This window comes from Mytilus trossulus, chromosome 7, assembly GCF_036588685.1.
Source record: "Mytilus trossulus isolate FHL-02 chromosome 7, PNRI_Mtr1.1.1.hap1, whole genome shotgun sequence".
NCBI classification, from domain to species: Eukaryota; Metazoa; Mollusca; class Bivalvia; order Mytilida; family Mytilidae; genus Mytilus; species Mytilus trossulus.
In genome coordinates, this window is record NC_086379.1 from 50332820 (window position 1) to 50351175 (window position 18356).

The 18356-nt window shown below is 33.0% G+C and overlaps 1 pseudogene; it reads right to left on the reverse strand.

The window, feature by feature from the left end:
- Nucleotides 1-669: 669 nt before the first annotated feature.
- On the reverse strand, nt 670-17522 carry LOC134726492 (uncharacterized; annotated as a pseudogene).
- Between the last annotated feature and the right edge of the window lie 834 nt (nt 17523-18356).

The following is an 18356-nucleotide window of genomic DNA, read 5'->3' on the forward strand; positions in this document are numbered from 1 at the left end:
TTCCGTGCAATAAAAGAGACAGCTTAAACTGAATACGAAAATATATTGTTGTTCATTCTGAAATGAAAATGGCTTTTTCTGAAATAGAAACGATCGGATGTGCGAAACACGATTCTCTAGAATTATTTTACTGAGGCGTTATCCATTTTAGGTTGTTATAGTTAACTGACCGAATCGATTCTGAAGTTATTTTGGTTTAGCTTTTCCAGTGAAAGTTGCAATTGTATTTCTAACATTGACACAGTAACGCATTTAAATAACACACACAGTTTCTCTGAAATAACTAATGAATGGTTAATTTACTCTTTTGAATGTCAATACTGGAAGCTGTAAATTCTATTTTTTACTTTATACCTACCCTTAAGGTACAGCTGGGATCATCCTATTTTTTGGGTTGGGTTCGCATTATGCATTTTTCAGTTTTCATGTTGTTTTTTCTATACCTTTTTTTTGCCTAATGTCACCTTTCATTTCTCTCCCACTTTTTGATGTGACCTTGAAATCATCCGCCTTTCATCAAATCAGGAAAAAAAGATGTAGAGAAAACATGAATGCTTTAGATTATTTAATCATTTATTTATTTTATCTTAAGTTAAAACCGAAAACAAATGAAATCAAGCGAAATCAAATCGAATATCACTTTTGAATGTTAAAAGCTCGAAGGTTCGATCATTTTCCAATACCGTGATCTGTAATTGACACATGGTGACGTTGTAGATAAGAGAAGGTAAAAGTCTTCGACAGGAAAGTATGGCCTCCATCAAGCGAAACGCTAAATGGTACATGGTTAGTAGTTATCCCATTGGTTGTTTGAGGCTGATTAGGAGATTTGCAAATGATTCTGTTGTTGTATACATATCTTCCTGTTGTTGTAATATTACCAAATTGACAAATTATTTTTTGGCATATTGCAACTTGAAAATGTCTTCCAAAAACCTGGATGTTTGTTCCCCCTGTCACGTGACCTTCTTGTGGAAAAAATCTGAAAACTTGTGGCACTGAGTTTTGAAACGATTTCGAACAAGCACTTCCTTTTGTGTTGATGATAAATTCATTATATAATTTATTCCATTTTTGTATTGCTGCGATTTTCTCAGAACTTGAAAGTGAACTATACTGTAGCGAATTAAGAGCTAGATGTCGGAGATCGGCCAGAGTAAGTCCCCAACTCATAAAAGCCTCATACCAATCGACTGTGAATTCGTCATATCCAAAAGTACCCGGATCGTCTGAACCTAATATAATAGGTATTCCATACCTAAGATAGGTGATAGCTGGATGATGGCGCTGATCTACAACGTATCCCAACATTTTGTTGCTAATTGGATTGACCTCTACTGCAATTTTATTCTTTTTAAGCACTTCCATGAGATAGGGATGTTTCACATATCCTATTCCGTGACCAACTCTTTTCGCACCGAGAAGGATTGCATCGTATAGATTGCCCATTGTCGGGACAGGATCGTCATCACGAAGCGATATCATAAGATCGTCTGGCCAGTTTGATTCCCCATCGTGAAAAAAGTATGGCAACGTTAAGTTCTGAACTGTTAACTTGGAAAAGTCTTCAAGGAAAAACAAAAGAGAATAGCCCCTGTCTTCCTCAGACACAAGATCAAACCCTGACACCAAGTTTGGATATTTTTCATACAATCTCAAGGCCTTTTGTACGTCTTGTCCAACATAATTTATTTTCCCGCCACGATAGGAGTTAACTATTCTTTTATACCCGATAAAATTGGGATGGCTTCCTTTAAATTTTTTAATAACTTGCTCGACCATTTTCAATTCTAGCTCTCCGTAATCATTGTCAATAAAGTGTTTTCCATTTTTTGAAGCATATTTTGTATCTCGATCTTTACGTACAGATTGTCATACAAAGGGCTTGCAAAAATTAGATCAAGCATCGTCGACTTACTCACAACATGATCTGTAAATAATCAAACATATTTGGAGATTAATTCTTTACATTCTTTACATATTAGGAGTTTTCATACATATCAGTCGACTGGTACACGACTGTTATTTGACAAGTTTGACAGTACTTGTATATTCCGAAGGGGTACAAAATATTTTACAGAGGAAATGATATTGGTTAGTTTTATGAATATTTATGCTTTCAGAGAGTACAAATCATATCTCATCAAATATGTGCACTGTTCTGAATATCAAAAGTCTTTACTATATATTTTCTAACGGTACTCATGATATAGAATGGTTGATATTGAATTAATTTAATGAAATTATCAGAAAGTACTTGTTGATGGTATTTCTTTATATTAAAACTATATACACATCTTATTACGTTAATTTCATATAATTTTCAAACAACCCGTGTGCCGAGCATGATTTATGATATTTGTCTCTGTGTGTATATATCTTATGTTAAATATTCAGTTGTATAAGTTCATTACTTACATATTCTTTAAACAGAAAAACCTAACAAAATCGTTATAAATGTAACAAAAGTATGTAGACATAACTTACTATGATGCAAATGCATATTCCCCCCTTTGGGGAATCTTTTGAGAAGCTTGTAAATCTTTGACTGCTTGATATCAGCGATATGAAGTTTCAAAGGTCTAGCAGGCGGAAAGTCACTACGGGTTCTGTTAAACTCTTCCCACTTTAAGTACTCAAGATAGCTGTATACAATTTGTTCATTCTATGAGAAAATATAGATATGCATGAGTGTGCACACTAATATAAGTACTATCAAAACTATAAGTGAGGCATTTTTTATGAATTTGAGGTGTGTGGATAAATCAATTCTTAATCGACGAAGTGTAGACCAATACGGTTTTGCTTGTTTCACAGCAATTGAGTTTGTCAATTATGTAAAATCAACATATGATTGGTTAAAACAATGTTATCTCTGTATCCTCTACCAGGACCAAATAAACTCATCATAGATATCAGGACTAAATTTGGTATATACGCCAGACGCGCGTTTCGTTTACAAAAGACTCATCAGTGACGCTCGAATCCAAAACAGTTAAAAAGGCCAAATAAAGTACGAAGTTAAAGAGCATTTAGGACCAAAATTCCTAAAAGTTTTGCCAAATACAGCTTAGGTAATCTATGCCTGAGGTAGAAAATCCTTAGTATTTCAAAAAATTCAAAAGTTTGTAAACAGTAAATTTATAAATATAACCATAACTATGACAAGATATTGCACAGAAAAGACCTCAATTTGAAACCCTTTCAATGATGTGTGTGCAAAACATTATTAAGCGATATAATTCTGTAAGTGGTTATATTGCCATAAGAATTATGTCCTATACTGCCAAAATGAGACCTTAAACTTTCACTGTAATTAATTTTAGAGCTTGCTTTTTTTCCGTATATTTTTTATTTTTAAACATAAGACTGATTATATTGGGTTCCTCTATTATTGTGTATATCCAACATCTACAATGAGTTGCCTGGTATCACATTGAATTGCTAAGTAAAACCATTCACGCCTTGCTAACACATAAAACTGTTGATAACCGTAATTACAAGTACCAGTAAACTCAACCAAGAGAATAATTGGTGTCATGCATTCTTGTTTTTATTTTGTATTCATTTACCTATATACATGTAACGATTAATCTATACATTATATCGTAACTATATTCAATACAAGGGATGTATAGTTCTGCCGTTCTTCATTACAATTTATGCTTCAAAAGTAAAAACACACTGTGACGTTTGTGTTGAAATTGGCGGGCAACTCGATACATCGTGAGAGTATAAAAAGTGTCAATCCCCGTTGTTATCATTCTTATAACTTGTGTATATGTAGTCTTATAGACATACTACTAACCTCGTCATACACTTGCTGATATCCTGCCAAAGTATGTTCTTCGAAAGATTGATGTAAAGGTGTACCGGCATTTTCACAATTAACATTCAAGTATTTCTTGTACATTTGCAAGACCAATAACCGCTTTCTTTTGTGGAATCTTTTATGAAATCAAGGAATAGAAAATTGTTCGGCTGATCTTTCACAAAACTGATAAATGAAAGAACTATATAAAACGAAGAAAATGTTTGACGCAAGATTTTTAAATCTAGTAGTATAAAAAGCAATTATATTGTTGTTAAGACAACATCAATGGTATATTTATTCAACCCAGTCTCCCCTGCAACCCAGTAAATGTGTTTCTGCTTTTTACATAACCTCTTCAAAACGTAAGTATATTGCAAATTATGTTTGAAAACGATTGTGTCACAAATAATCAGTTTTATTAATATAAACTTGGATGTTGCCTTCATCAGACTTTCAGACTGGTTTGTCATTATAAAATACGAATCAGGATTTGATCCGTTATGAAAATTTATAAAAGTGTTTTATCAAACAAGATGTGTTGCTTAGTATTCCAAATACTTCATGAAATCACTTTCAAAATTGGTTAAAAGTAAAATAACAAATATACTGAACTCCGTGTAAAATTAAAAAAAGGAATGTCCATAATCAAATGTAAAAATCAATTGATTCATGACTTGGTACAGGCATTCTCAAATGTAGAAAATGGTGGATTGAATCTGGTGTTATAGCGCTTAAACTCTAACTTGTATGACAGTCGCATCAAATTCCATTTTTTTGACAACGATGTGTGAACAAAAAAAAACATATATAAGTTAAGCCAATTTTATGAGACGTGGTATGATTGCCAAATGTAAAAGAAAAACATGTTAAAATTGGATGAATATCATGAGAAAATATTGTGTATATGATGATTGGTGACCATAAGCAGTCCGTTTTCAAAAATGTTCTCAGGCGTGAACGTTTTAAGAGTTGAATCATTTAAAAAAAAAACTACTCTGACTACATTACATAATTTATTTATTTGTCAATTTAAGGAAGTTTTTCCAGATAATAAGTGACATACAATGTATTATCATATACATTTTAAAGTCGAGCAAATATTTCATTATCAGTACTAGTAAACCTTCAACTTTTAGTTTTATCAAGTCAAATTTGTAATAAGACGAACTTTGTAATCGATGATTACCTACGTTTTGTTTTGAATTACACATACCTTAACTGTATGGCAGTGTCTGCGCGTACCCGCATGCGGGTACGAATAGTCAAATTGCCATTCTAGGCTGCGCGTACCCACATCCGGGTTTCTACTCAAATGCCATCAGATCGGGAATGAAACGTGAAATATATAGTTTTTATATTTCAATTTATTGAAACACGATGATCTTGCATAGAATACAGCATTCAATAAAATCTTTTTGATTTATCGATAATATGGGAATTTCGTAAAGAACGAGTGAAGAGTATGAAAAATAATATTTTCAAATTGTATTTATTAAAATGTTTGAATAATGATACATAATATCATAATAAACATTGCAAAATTAATTGCACAATGATGGAAAATGAAACTGTACAGTCCCTGTAAAAGAAAAAAAGGGTCATTGAGGGGGAGGAAAGGGGGTACCCTTCTCCCTTCTCCCACCCCTCTTCTCCTTTCTCCTACCCCCGTTCTCCTTTCTCCTACCCCCGTTCTCCTTTCTCCCATTAGAATAAAACATCTCCTTTTGAGATTTTTTTTTAATATTTTAAATATTAGATAGTTTTTTAAAAGGAGAAATTTTTATTTTTTCTCCCTTCTCTCACCCCTCTTCTCCTTTCTCCTATCCCGTTCTCCTTTCTCCCATTAGAATAAAACACTTCAAACTTTTTTTGGTAGGGGTGAGCAGCTGAGACATGAAGTACCCCACCCTTTTCATATATTTCGTTTATCAAAAATATATACCTTGCCATATATTAATGAACAAAAAACAGACCTTTAGATATATTTGGATATTTTTCATCTTGTATATTAGAGTTTACAAAAATTTTCTGGTCCCGCTCATTTTACGTTTTTGTTTAGATGCAACGCAGTCGGAATAATTACACCTTGCTTTCCTAATAAATTCTTCACTCCTCTATTTGCCCCTTTTATTATGAAGAAATTTCAATTTGACAAAAGACAATAAATATTGTTTTATCAGATAAATGTAGTAACATTTCACATAGTATCACTTTTACCGGGCATAATACAATGCCGTATTTAGCAAAACATTTTCAACTTTTGATCTTCAGTGCTGTACAACTTTGTACGTTTTTCACTTTCGATCTTGTATATCTGGGCGTTATGTATTCGGGTTTAGTTTTCTGTAATTAGTTTTTACTTCAGTTTCATTATGTATATCTCTTTCATATTCATTTGTTAAAATTTACTGTTTGCAATAGTGTGAATTGTTTTATATAATATGAATGTTCTTATCCTGGGCATACAAACAATGCCGTATTTGGCAAAACCTTTTCAACTTTTGATCTTCAGTGCTGTACAATTTTGTATTTTTTCGTCACTGGTGAGTCTCGTGTGGACTAGACGCGTTTTTGGCGTATTGAATTTTAAACCTGATGCTTTTTGTTATCTATTAATCATGCTTTTCTTTGTCTAATATGTTCTGCTTTTTATTTGTATTGTAATCCTGTAATATTTTGTTTTCATTTCAATGTTATATTTAACTGTGCCATTAAAGTGCGAGGTTTGGCATGCCTTAAAACCAGGTTCAACCCACCACTTTTATTCCCCTTTAAAAGTGTCCTGTACCAAGTCAGGAAGATGGCCATTGTTATAATATTGTTCGTTTCTGTGTGTGTGTGTGTTGCATTCTAACGTTGAGTCGTTTCTCTTATTTTTGAGATAAGACGTGGCACGGTACTTGTCTATCCCATATTCATGTATTTGGTTTTGATGTTATATTTGTTATTCTCGTGGTGTATTGTCCGTTTCTGTGTGCTGTTGCGTTTCGGTGTTGTGTCGTTGTTCTCCTCTTATATTTAATGCGTTTCCCTCGGTTTTGGTTTGTTGCCCCGATTTTGTTTTTTGTCCATGGATTTATGAGTTTTGAACAGCGGTATACTACTGTTGCCTTTATTTACTGAGTTTACATTAATTAAAAAATTATTTGTCGTTCCCTCCTGAAGGATGCTGTGGAATTTCTTCAAATGTTTCATGTATGCAAACCTTTCAATGTTAATAAGTTGGAAATGTCAAAATTATTGGATTTATGGCATCTATTTCTAACCTCAGTTGAAAAACCACATTGAATAAATAGAGTTTAATTGGTTTGACAAATAGCTGTAGCCTGATGCATTTACGACTGAGGTTTAACCGTATCAAAAATAAATACGAAAATTTGATTAGTTTCAGATACTTATAATATATATCCACAATGGCGGATCTAGAAATTTTCATAAGTGGGGGCCCACTGACTGACCTAAGAGGGGTCCGCTCCAGTCACGCTTCAGTGATTCCCTACATAAGCAAACAATTTTTTTCCCAAAAAGGGGGGCCCGGGCCCCCCCCTTAAATTCGCCTCTGATCCAGCAAGTGATGATATCAACCTATTGATATATATAATCTGAATTTCTCACCCTTTTCATATATCATGAAGCATGAAATAGTGACCTTTTCCAGCGGCTCATCCCTACCAGTGATTACATAGGAAGTGCCCCCCCCCCCCAGATATTTCACATTCCCGATCTGATGGCATTTTATTATCAAACCGGATGTGGGTACGCGCAGCCTAGAATGGCAATTTGACTATTCGTACCCGCATGCGGGTACGCGCAGACACTGCCTTACTGTATAGATATAAGATTTCAGAAGAATTTGCTTTTTTCTTGGGGGTGGGGGGTATGTGGAGAGCGTAATAAAACAAGATGAATGTAAAAAAAAACAAGTAAACGTTACACGACAATTTGGTATCAACTGCTGATAAATAAATTCAACACAAAACTTAAGGAAGGAAATATGCTTTGATAAAATCAGCGTATATAAAACATTTTTTTTCGTTTTTATGTAAATACTTTTAATATATGCAAATAATGAAAGAGAGCGAATTATCAAAATTTAACATCTCAACCGTTTCATATGTTTGACTTTCCAAAGTTTTTCAGTTTGTATATCTTTTAAACGAAAGTGAGCGCTTAACTTTTCACATATTGTAGACAATGTTGTATTAGTACAACAAAAGAACAGAATGTACATGGACAACAGGTAACGATTTTCGCTATATAGATGACGTTCTTTCACTAAATAATTCAGAATTTGGTGACTGTTAGACGCATCTATCTCATCGGACTAAAGATAAAGGATACAACAGATATAGTTAAGTCGCCCTTAACTATTCTGACTCACATCTAGAAATCTTGAAAACAAAACTTTACGACAAAAGAGATTTCAGCTTTCAAATTGTAAACTTTCCATTTCTAAGTATCAATATTCCAGTAGCAACTGCATCCTAATTGATACGATATTTCCGTGCTTGCATTTCCTATCATGATTTTCTTGACAGAGGGTTGCTGTTCACAAGGAAGCTATTAAACCAAGATTTCCAAATAGTGAAGTTGAAACCATCCCTTCGTAAATTTTACGGACGCCCTCACGAGTTGGTTGAACGTTATGGAATAACCGTTTTACAAATGATATCGGATATGTTTCTTACTTCGTAACTACAATCCCCTTCCCTTCATGAATGTGACCTACCGAATTATACTTTTTAACGAATATGTTATAACATAAGCAGCACGACGGGTGCCAGATGTGGAGCAGGATCTACTTACCCTATCGTAGCACCTGAGATCACCCCTAGTTTTTGGTGGGGTTTGTGTTGCTTATTCTTTAGTTTTCTATGGTGTGGCATGTGTTCTATTGTTTGTCTCTTTGCTTCATTCAATTTTAGCCAGGCGTTGTCAGTTTATTTTCGATCTATGAGTTTAACTGTCCCTCTGTTATATTTCGCCCTTCTTTCAATATTTCTTAATCTTATGGTTCATGTCAATATATTTTTGATGAAGAAAGGATGGCTCAAAAAACCATATGCTAGTTTGAACATGTAATTTGGAGACAAATGAAGGCAACAATTGTATACCGGTGTTCAAAAGTCATGTCTTTCGTTATGATTGATATTAAACAGTGCGTGATAAAATAGTACAACAACCATTGTGTTAATCAATCTATTCCTTAACAAGGGAACTGATTATTATGATCAATTATTGTTTGTTTCTGAATCCTAATTGCGAATGTGTTTATAAAAAAAATGTATTATTCATAATAGGATATTGTTTACTTTACGGGTAAATTGATGATATACATGTATTACCGTTTATCACCCAACGAGATTAATTGGATGATTAAGGTAACGGTTATGTCAAAATTTTACCCCAGTGATTTAATTATAACATGTATTTATATAGAATAATAGCATATCTTTAGTGAAATAAAATTGAAAAAAAAAGAATAGTTTACAAACAACAGAAACTTACAAAACCTTTGAATAGACTTATTAAGAAGGGATATAATTACGATACTGTTGTCAAGTCATTAAAGATTGCATATTTTGGCGTTAATATTGAGTCACTGATAAGGTCTTGGCGTCGGAACTAAACACATTTATTCTAAAAACAGTTGTTGGCATGACACGGGTTATGTTCTTCTCATATATGTTATGATGGTATGATACTAAACCCCTAACGGGAAGGATTGTGCCTGATGTTCATATGATGAAATCATAATCTTTCAGTCAGTTTAATTGAAGTCTGGAGCTGGCATGTCAGTTAACTGCTAGTAGTCTGTTGTTATTTGTGTATTATTGTCATTTTGTTTATTTTCTTTGGTTACATCTTCTGACATCACACTCGGACTTCTCTTGAACTGAATTTTAATGTGTGTATTGTTATGCATTTACTTTTCTACATTGGTTAGAGGTATAGGGGGAAGGTTGAGATCTCACAAACATGTTTAACCCCGCCGCATTTTTGCGCCTGTCCCAAGTCAGGAGCCTCCGGCCTTTGTTAGTCTTGTATTATTTTGATATAAGTTTCTTGTGTACAATTTGGAAATTAGTATGGCGTTCATTATTACTGAACTAGTATATATTTGTTTAGGGGCCAGCTGAAGGACGCCTCCGAGTGCGGGAATTTCTTGCTACATTGAAGACCTGTTGGTGACCTTCTGCTGTTGTTTTTTTATTTGGTCGGGTTGTTGTCTCTTTGACACATTCCCCATTTCCATTCTCAATTTTATTTTTAACATAATGACACATAATTATCTTTCTGAATATGCTATGGTCTTCCGGCCGCAAATATTAATGATATGGCAATTCAGAGGAAGCAATGTTTTAACAATGAGTGCAATATTATTGTTGGATAAAACAAATAAAAATAATGTAGATCATAGAACTATATTGTTATACATTATGATGAAAACACTGAAACTTCAAACTGAATCCATGAAAAACTATTAAGCATATCAATTATAAAAAAAAAAAAATCCAATATATTAATGCATCATTTTGTAATTTTGCTTTCTAATACTATACAATGAGATATTCACTTTATTTGAAAGTTTTACCAAAGCCATGTTTCCAGTGAGAGCAAAATATGGCAGAAATAAGTGTCACAAGAACCAGCAAAGCAAGAGAACTCATTCCTAAGATGATATATAACTTGTTGTTCGTCTTGACTGGAATATGGGCAGATGTTTCTGTAAGAAACACATAAAAAATATTATTAATATCATTGTAATGAGTATCGAAATAAAAACTTCTTTTAATTCAAATTTGAATATTTAAGTTTAAATTGTATAAACTGATTAGTATGAGCCAAATATTAAGTAGGTTGTTGGGGAGGGAGGGGGAAAGGAGAGATGATGGAAATTTTTATAACACATATTATTGATTGTTTCCCCGCGTACAATATCGAATACTAGTAGCTCCACGTGAATTTTTTTTCATTCACACAGTCGACTATACACAACGGATTTATCTTAACATTGAAGGCCCTACGGTTGTATATGTTTGCTAACATCCTTTTCGTTGGAATTCAAGTGGAAAATTATCTTATTGGCAATTTTATCACATCTCCTTATTTTCATCACAATTACTGGGAATATCATCTGTCAGTGGTTAGTACTCCTGATCAGTACTCACACGTTTTATAACAAACCTTTCTAAAACTGCCACATTTAACCCACATTATTTATGTGTATGACTGTCCCAAGTCAGGAGCCTGCAATTCAGTGGTTGTCGTTTGTTTATGTGTTACACATTTGTTTTTCGTTCATTTTTTACATAAATAAGTTTTCTCGTTTGATTTGTTTTACATTGTCTTATCGGGGCCTTATATATCTGACAATGCGTTATGGGCTTTGCTCATTGTTGAAGGCCGTACGGTGACCTATAGTTGTCAATGTTTGTGTCTTTTTGTGGGAATTTGTCTCATTGGCAATCATACCACATCGTCTTTTTTACAGTTTACAAATTTAGAAGAAGAAAAATATGCTGAAATGGTTTTAAAAGGTGTTTGCAAATTTAAATCGTACATAAAGTAAATGGTTGTAATATATTTGTGTACGATGTTTAATTACATTCCACTAAAGGATTTACAGTTACATTAAACGATCTGACATCACAGTTCGCATCTGAATAGCCTTGAGACGAAATGACTTTGAATGACGCGTCTTTTATGTTCCCCAACAAATCGCCAGTTTGAACCTTTGTTTGAAAGTCAGCAACCGTGGCATTCAAATCAGATTTTAAAACAGTTTTTTTCTTTGCATTTAAATCATATGTTTTACGATATGCCAGGAAAATATGTATAACCAATTCATTAGATTCGACACTGGTAGAGTTATCATTATAAGAAAACCACAATATGCCATTCTTGTCCCAGTTCAGATGTTTAGCCATATGATCAACTATGTCAGTTGAGAATCTTGATGATTTTTCAGTAACAGAACGACGACTTCTGATTAGTTCAAACCCTTTGTGTTCAACTGTCATTTGTATATTTCAAACATTACCATCGAAAGTGTAACAAATTAAGCAAAACGTTTTTCATTTTACCATATTGTTGTTTTTAAACTGGCGAATGTGACATTTCCGAGAACATTTGACAGTGTGTTACAAGATATTTTGTATTATATCAAAGACAATCACATGCGCTTACAAGTTTCTTTGTTCCTAGTTGCTTATTTTATACTTCCGAATTCTGTTTACAATCAAAATTTGGTAGTTAGTTTCAACTTTTTGTTTTGTTATTATTATGCAAAGCTTAGCATAAAAACCTTGCTCCATAGTTAATGCACATTCCATTTAAATCAATGAGCAACAAATTAAAACTAGTTTATTGTCAAAGAATGGTGAATTGAAACGAGGAATTTGACAAAGAGAGAAAACCCGACCAAAGAGCATATAGCAGCACAAGTTTACTAATCGGTCATCAATGTAATGAAAACATCCCGCACCGAGAGATGGAATTAATCAGACCCCTAAATTGGACATTGCTAAACGATAACCCTCATATTTAATGTAGAAACATAAAATATAGCAAATCCATTCTTTATGGCATGTCCTTAATTTTTTATAATGTTATAAGTCTCGATTTGATTAGGTTAATTGCCCTACTGAAACTGCAACTTCATTATAATTTCTAAAAGTTTAACAGGATTTCTTATAAGCGGCTAAGACTTAAAGTTCCGGCTGACCTAGCTTTGTGTGCACACTGAACGGTTCATTTGTATGAATCTTTTGGGTTTTAATAGCTATAAGAAACAGGTTTTATAAACATCAAACCGTTCATTTGTATGAATCATGTTAGTTCTGATAAACTATATATATATGAGAACTGACAAACCCAAAACGGTCCAGACTCCTGGCCTCACGGTCATAAAACTTTCTAGCATGATTTTTGTACTCAGACTCGAAAATCAACCAATCAAATTGCTGGATTTCATGTTTCGAGCATGATTTGTGTGCTCAGAGCACTGAGCAAAGTTTTATGCCTTCAAGGCCTGGGCTCTTGATCATAAAACTTTACTCAGTACTCTTAGTACAAAATAAGTGCTCGAAACACAAAATCCAGTATTTTGATTGGTTAATTTGTGAGTACAAAAATCGTGATTGTAAGTTTTATGACCGCAAGGCCTGATAGTAAAACTTGTATGTAGATGTCTTTCATCAACAATTTAAAGAGGCAATAATAATGTTATCGTCAAAAACTATATAAAGGTTGTTGTATACGATATTAGCTAGCACAACCAAGTGAGTAAACAATATTAAGGTTGTTGTATACAATATTAGCTAGCACAACCAAGTGAGTAAACAATCGTATTTTTCATTCGGCTTAAATAATCGTGATTTCCCCACCTGCCTATTAGTACCTGATATCCCTTTCATTAACAAAACCGATGTTTTAGATTTAACTGTTGTCGATGCATTGGCTTCGAAAAAAACAGATAAGTATGAGTTTGTACTATACTTTAAGTAACTGGCTGATCATGTATGTACCTTTCTTCTCATTCCCGTTTGGTGTCAATGTCGTTGAACTAAATCTTGAAGTTGCACTTTGTGTCGTCTGCTCTTTGTAACTTGTTGATGTCAGTTTGCCATGAACATCTTGGTTCATAAAAGTTACAAAATACATTATTACACATTTTGTATCGACATGCTTATTTGGCATATGCAAACATTTATTTGAGAAAAATATATTCTTCCTTAAAAATTACATACTGATAAAATAGATTATAATAATTTAAAAAAAAAACCAACATTATTATTTAGTTTTATGATAGTATTTACACCACTTCAAATAATTATAATGCTGCAATAGATATCTTCAACAGAAAACAAAAGTTTCTAATGATTTCATAACAATTTGTTTCATCCATGGTATTTATACCCCCTACCTCTGGTCAAAAATCTTATATTAATATAATTCATTTATGAAAGCAGTTAGAATACTCGGACGAACTATTATATTACTAGGATACGTATCATAAGTGAAAAACATTGCTGGAAATATGTTTGTTTACACCCTACCATGGAAAATTAAACCCCATCCCTAATGGTAATATTTTATTCATTATAACATTTAAACTATTTTATCAAGTTTTAAAGCTATAATATGTATTTTGAAAAAAAGATAAGTTTGAAATATTTTATAGGGCCCTTTTTAGCCATATTATTTTTATGCTTTTAACATGGAAAACTGGATCTCGACCATTACCAAATGTTCTAATGTTTATTGATAATATATTATTAACACTTTTACAACTATGTAATATACTGTAATTCGTATTTCGAATGGAAATTATATGTTTAAAAGGTGTTTTAACTTTTTTCTTAACCATGGTGTATTGCCGCGTTAAGGATGTTCAGTTTACCTTTTTTGTCGATATTGAACTAAAGCAACAGCTAAGATCGAAAAAGTATATCTATATTCCGCTATGATGAATGTTTCAAACCAAAACATATATGTTTCAATTGTTTTGTCTAATGTGTAGCTAATGACCCTTTCATTTATAAGTTTAACAATATTTTTGATTTACCTCTTGTTGACGCATCCATATTTGACTTAGAAGATACAAATGCGTCTGTGGTTTCTCTTTGGGCTGATGTTATACTATAATTTAAGTGACTTTCAGATTCTGTACTTTTCCTCTCATTTCCATTCGATGTAAACTTCGTTGAACTTGGCGTTGCACTTTGTGTCGTCTTCTCATTGTAATCTACTGATGTCAGTTTTTCATGTAAATCTGAGTTTATGAATGACATAGAATACAATATTCTACCTTATTGATATAATTATTTGGCATATGAAAAAAAAAGAAATAACAAAAACACTGAACTCCGAGAAAAAAAAATCTTAATGTCAGGACCCTTATATGGTATATAATGCTAGCTAAACCTCTAACTTGCATGTCTTGTCTCATAAAATGCTATCATATTGACAACGATGTATGAACGAAAGATAAAAATACAAACATTTACCATAGTGCACACAGTACTGATCCCCTATTGTAGCGTTATTTAGATTTTGGACTTGCATGTAGAAGTGGGGCATCAACCATGTAATTAAAGGATAACCACTGTCTCATAAAAGCTAGCCAATGCGTATTTCCTTTGATTTTAATAGTTGACTGTCAAATAAAAACATGTTTTATATACTTCAATGACATGTACTTGAATTTAGCAGCCAGTTCGTTATTCAATATTCCTTTAGCTGAATATGAGAAACTCAATAGATTCGATGACAATTAAAGCATGATAGAAATATATAAAAGATGAAGAAAGGGAGATGTAGGAAATCTTTTGATGACCAATTCAAGTTATCGTAATTTCGCCATAAGATATACTCAAAGATGTACATTAAACACATTATGACGACTTGGTTGAAGAGTAGTCTCATTGGCACTCATACGATATCGTCTTATATCTAGATATTTCAAAGCACAAATAAAAATGGCATTTTTTGTCAGATTTTAAAATATCCATAGAAACATGTATGGAAAGCCAAAAAAAGGCATTTTCGATTGACTTATTATCTAAATTAAAAACGAAAGAGGACCGAGGGAGTTGGTTAGATCTTCCTGATTTCTAATTTGTCATGATATTATGCATACAGTTAATAGCTTAAAATGTAGGCGATATGAATAAAATCAAAGGAAATGTTGATACACTTTTCGCCTTTTTTGTTTATGGAGAGATATGAGGTTTATTTTGGGATTATGAAAATTGAGAGATCAGGGAGGCATAGTTATCGCCATGTGTCCTTTTACTTTAATTTTCGACTTGGTTAATACTGTCTTGGTAGACTGTGTTTCGGTTTACGTTTTAATCTCGTAGTCGATTGTGATCGTTAACAGCAGCCTTATCATTTTTTGCTTTTGCATGTGATGTTGTAACTTTAATGATAATCATAAGACCAATATAAATCATGTTGCGAGGTGCTTTAAGTTCACAATAAAGTTGAGAAAAATAATTATGGTAGCTTGAAACATTTTCGAAAACTTATCTTACAACTTAAAACAGCTTAGATGTTACAAAACATGCTGTGACAACAGTTTTTATCTTACGTTCATTGTTTATTTTAACTCTATATTAGTAGAATGTCAAATTTGATTTTTGACGTTATCTTTTTAGGTAGTGATATTGATAATAATAACAAAAACATAGATGGGTAGAAATGTGGGCATAATCTACAACTTGGGATAGGTAAAATAAGAGAAAAAAGATTTTGGTGTAGCTCGCTTTTTTTTCGGGCACTGGAATGTAAATGTAATGTGGTTCCAATATGCACTCATGAAAAGGACAAATAAATCTAAGTGACTTTTAAAAAAAATGGTTGCACAGGTGTTTGTATAGTAATTGTGATATTCTACTTTATTATACTGCGTGATTTTGATTGGTTAATACGAGGGAGATAATTTACTCTAATCAATGTCAAAAACTCTATTCCCTTACTGAAACGTTTAACAAACAGTATGGATCGAACATTCAGTATAAGAAAGCAAATAATATATATTCAGTATTAGAAAGCAAATAATACATAGCCGCGGTCGACAATATTTTTTTGGGGGATCAATCTGCTCTGTCAGCCTACCATTAATATGTGTTATTGATATACAAATGTATGTAAATGTACTGAGGCAAACGATAGCAAATATATTTCACATAAATGTTGAATTACCTGTCACAAAAGGGTTTGCTGTTACATTAAACGATATGACATCACAATTTGCATCTGAACATCCTTGAGATGAAATTACTTTAAAGGATACGCCTTTCGTTTCAACGAACAAATCACCATTTTGAACCTTTGTTTGGAAGTCAGCAACAGTGGCATTCAAATCAGATTTTGTGGCATTTTCTGCGTTTAAATCGTATGTTCTCCGATCTGCCAGAAAAATATCTATAAGCATATTCTTAGGTGCGTCATTTGTTGAGTTATTCTCATACGAAAACCAAACTATCCCTTTATTGTCCCAGTTAAGATGTTTAGCTATATGATCGACTATATCATTGGACAATTTATTCGAATCTTTAGGAACAGAACGACGTCTTCTGATCACTTGAAATCCTTCGTGTTCAACTTCCATTTGTATATTACGAATATCACCATCGAAGCTGTAACTTTGGAAAAATGCGCATTGTTTGATAGTCTTCCAAAATCCTTTGATAGTTTCAAGCGAAGAATCAACTGACATAGCAAGGCTTGACTTTACAGTCCAAAACACAGAGAATAAATCCGAAGGATCGAGATTACAAATAGACACCCCAGGTACCATGTCGTTCGGCTGCACATAGCATGGCACATGCGAATCAAATGCAAGTTCTTTCACTTGTTTGCATGACAAAGATCGCCAAGGACGTACAATTGGCACCAGTTTTACTTGAAGGCATTTGCGTACTGCATTGATCCATTTTTGTCCCCCAGTCGAAAATTTTTCATAGTGTTCTGAATAAAGGTTACAAAACTTTGTTGCGAAAGTCATTGCATAGTCATTTTTTGATTCACTGCATTCATATTTTCTTTCTAAGCAGTCCTTGTACCATTTGCAGTCTGTTCCTGAAGGACTGTAGCATTTTGCTGGAAGTGTAAGGTTTGATTCGTTATGCTTTTCACCATCAGAACATGAACAGTCAGGAGAGACTGGTCCAGATTCTTTGTAATAGACTTCCCCCATGCATTGGTAATAGCAATATGTAGCACTTCTGTCTTCGCAATGCCATTTGTTACTGGTTTTTGCCTTCATATATACATCGGTCACACACGTACCCCATTGAAACATATTATTATATCGCGGTATTAGAATACATTCTGTTATTCCAGATGGTCCACTTACAGTATTACAGTCCGCTGAAACACAATAGCAGAAAACAAGCACACTTGATATGCTTACTGCAGAAATAAAAAGCAACCTCTCCATTGTATTCTTAAAAAAGAAAATATGTGATTGAATCTAAACATGTATTGGCTTAGCGGTTTTAAAAGTCAATATCACATTTAGAAGATATCTGATAAAATATAGTTGATTTAACTGTATATATGTTATCTATTCAATGATTAGATGTCTCTTCTGAATTGAGATATGTGACAGAGTTTTTAAGTCACAATATGAGATTTGAAAATCTTTCAGCTGGATTTTTTGTCTCGTTTCTAAAGATTTTATTATGGACATATTCATCGACGTTTTAAATGTTCATTTCGTTGCCAATTTGGAGTATATTGAAATAGACTGATAAGATCAATATAATTATTATATATCTAGTATCTTCCTGAAGATACACTATCTCACTTAGATGACTTGAAATTGACAAAACTTAACTTTATATTTAAAAAAAACCTTGAATAAGCTAGCTAACCGTGTATAGTAACTTTATAAACTCTACTACATGTGTGGTTTCATACCTTGATGGAAAGTATACCCAGGCCACGCACCGTCGTCTATAATAAATATACAAAGCAATGTCGTGTAAATGTCAGTTTAAAAAGTAGTTTAGATCGTTCTAATGATTTT